Source organism: Coregonus lavaretus, assembly GCF_964263955.1.
Source record: "Coregonus lavaretus genome assembly, contig: HAP1_SCAFFOLD_8551, whole genome shotgun sequence".
Classification (NCBI taxonomy): domain Eukaryota; kingdom Metazoa; phylum Chordata; class Actinopteri; order Salmoniformes; family Salmonidae; genus Coregonus; species Coregonus lavaretus.
The window spans coordinates 17,501-20,375 of NW_028165297.1; the positions used below are offsets into that span (position 1 = coordinate 17,501).

A 2,875-nucleotide genomic window follows, 5' to 3' on the forward strand; every position below is an offset into this window, starting at 1 on the left:
CTCTGCTCAGGTTAAGGTTAATTTGAACATCTTTCTCTGCTCAGGTTTAGGTAAATTTGAACATCTTTCTCTGCTCAGGTTTAGGTTAATTTGAACATCTTTCTCTGCTCAGGTTAAGGTTAATTTGAACATCTTTCTCTGCTCAGGTTTAGGTTAATTTGAACATCTTTCTCTGCTCAGGTTTAGGTGAAGGTTTATTTGAAGATCTTGTGAACATACAGAAACATACATAACATGTGATCTCATAAACACCGTCAAATATATAATCAATAGAAGGCTAGGTCAATACATAGGTAATGTTCAATAGGTTTCCCATGAAATCAGCACAGACAAGCCCCACTCTCCCGTCTCACCTCTGGGTAGGACCACTCGGGGAGAAGTCTGTGATGGTTGCTAGGCGTCGTAGCTCAGTCCCGTTGTTAGGGGGGAAGGGGAGGAAGGAGGAGGAGGGGGAGGGCTGGGGAGGAACCATGTAACGTACCCCCGTAGGGAACATGCTGGTGGGCGCCGGGTTCGGGATGAGACCGAGGTGTGTGTGTGAGGGTGTGTGTTGGGGGCGTCGGCCTCTGTGATGAGCTCAGAGATGAGGTCAGGGAACTGGCTGTCGAACGATATCTCTAGCTCCTCCCCTCAGAGCCATCCGTGACCTCCGACCTTTGACCCGTGTCCATGGGCATGTCCTCTGCCTCGTAGCCACGCCCCCTCTCCTCCTTCACTCTAACCCGCCCGTTGGCCATATTAGTTATGTTAGCATTACCCGTGGCAGCGGCATTAGCGTTAGCACTGTCCATGTTAATGTTTGCATTAGCCACGTTTTTGATGTTAGCAAACAGGGACTCTAATGGGGTCGGCTGGCTGAGTCTCTGGTGCAGGAGCAAGAGCTCCCTCCCCTCTCTCTTTCCACCTCCCTCCCCCTCTCTCTTTCCACCTCCCTCCCCCTCTCTCTTTCCACCTCCCTCCCCCTCTCTCTTTCCACCTCCCTCCCCCTCTCTCTTTCCACCTCCCTCCCCCTCTCTCTTTCCACCTCCCTCCCCCTCTCTCTTCCACCTCCCTCCCCCTCTCTCTTTCCACCTCCCTCCCCCTCTCTCTTTCCACCTCCCTCTGTCTCTCTCTTTTCACCTCTCGCTCCATCTCTTTCTCCATCTCTCTCTCCTGACTCTGCAGAAGTCTGTGTGCAGCAGGAGGAGTTGAGAGTGGTAGTTCTGGGTTCTGGTTCAGTGGGGTCGGGGTCGGGGTCGGGGTCGGGTTGGGTTTAGAGTTCATAGAGGTCATGGGTTGGGGGAGGTGCTGCTGGAGCTCTTTGGGCTGTAGCACGACCAATGGCTGCTCTCCGCCCTGCCTGTGAGGCTGCTGATTGGGCACCATCTGCTGAGTGGGAGGGGTCTGCTGCGTTTCGTGGCGAATCAGGAGCAGCGATGATGATGCTTTTCTGTGGTGTTGCCCTGACGACGAGGGCTGTGGGGAGTGGCTTCGCTGGAGGAGAGCCAGTTTGGTGGGCGGGTGCCCCTCCTCTTCTCTTCCCCTCTCCCCTCTGTCTCCCCCAGAGGACCCAGGCCCAGCACCGACTCCAGACACAGAGGCAGGAGAGAGGGAGCGGAGAGGGATAGAGAGAGGGATGGAGGGAGGGAGGAGGAAGGGGTAGAGGTCTGGAGCATCTCTCTCTCTCCATTCTTCCTCTCTGCCTCAGAAGAGAGGGATGAGAGAGGGGAGGGAGGGGAGGTGGAGGGGGAGGGGAGGTGGGGGAGGGAGGGGAGGTGGGGGAGAGGGAGAGAGCGAGGGAGGGTGCATGTGGGGAGGAGGAGGGGGGGAGGAGAGGGTGAGGAGGGGGGGAGAGTGCCTCCGTAGGTCTGACCCTGTTTAGGACTGTTCAGAAAGGAGTCTGGATCGAAGACAGGGGGTCGGTAGGGGGAGGGAGAGGGGGTGGGGGAGGCAGGCGGAGGGAGAGGGGGCAGGAGGGATGGAGAGGGGGATGTAGAGGGGTGAGGAGTGAGGAGTAGTCCCCCTATAACGGGTGAGGACAGGAGGGTGAGGCTGAGAGTAGCCACCCGGGGGTGGGGGGGAGACGGTGGGGGATTAGGTGGGGTGGGGGGGGAGGGGGAGAGTACCAGCTGACCTGAACGAGTGAGAGACAGACTGGACTCCCTCTCTCCTCCACCCCGCGTCCCGATGACCCCCGCCGTAGTCATGACGATCACCGCATTCTGTGGCAGGGCAACCGTCGTCAGGCCCCGCTGGTCACCGTAGAAACTGTTGGTGGTGCCGTTGCTGACGGCGATGGTTGCTGTGTGGTGAGCCTGAGGGGAGGAGGAGGAGGAGGAGGAGGTGGGAGAGGGGGAGGAAGAGACTCCCTCATGTCTCCCTACCGGGCTGGTAGACCCTCCAAGTTTCACCTGGGGGTGTGTGTGTGAGGGGGGGGAGGGCTTCCTCTCGCCGCATGCAGGGATGTCTCCCCCTCCTGTCTCCCCCTCGGCCAGGGGTGAGGCTGACATGGCAGGGCGGGCAGCGGGCAGTTTGGGGGAGATGATGCGGTGTTTGGTGCTGTTGCAGCGGTGAGGAATGTTAGCTCCAGGAGACGCTGGAAGGAGGGAGGGAAGAGAGAGAGGAGTGAAAGAAACAGAACATACAGAATACATTGCAGAAGTCACGGTAGTCTGCCGTCACAGTAGTCTGTATTGTTTGGCTATACTGCCCTCTAGTGGCAACATTCACCAACCACACTCACACAGATTTTGAGGGGTGTTTGTATGTGTTACCCAGTGCGGAGCTGCAGAGACAGGTGTGTGTGCGAGGCTGGGGTTTGGTCTGTTGCGACTCCAGGATCTGTTGAGCCAGTTGTTCTATAGAGAACTCTGATGATCCATTACCTTCTCCACAT

The 2,875-nt window shown here is 57.5% G+C and overlaps 1 pseudogene across 1 annotated transcript in view; it reads right to left on the reverse strand.

The window, feature by feature from the left end:
* The window catches only part of LOC311116015 (calmodulin-binding transcription activator 2-like), a 7,386-nt pseudogene extending 4,515 nt beyond the window's left edge, over positions 1-2,871 (reverse strand). Inside the window, exons 1-3 of the transcript XR_014615426.1 lie at positions 2,754-2,871; positions 1,406-2,575; positions 354-629 (exon numbers count right to left, since the gene is read on the reverse strand). The product of XR_014615426.1 is annotated as a calmodulin-binding transcription activator 2-like (transcript). The remainder of the gene's footprint in view (positions 1-353; positions 630-1,405; positions 2,576-2,753) is intronic.
* Between the last annotated feature and the right edge of the window lie 4 nt (positions 2,872-2,875).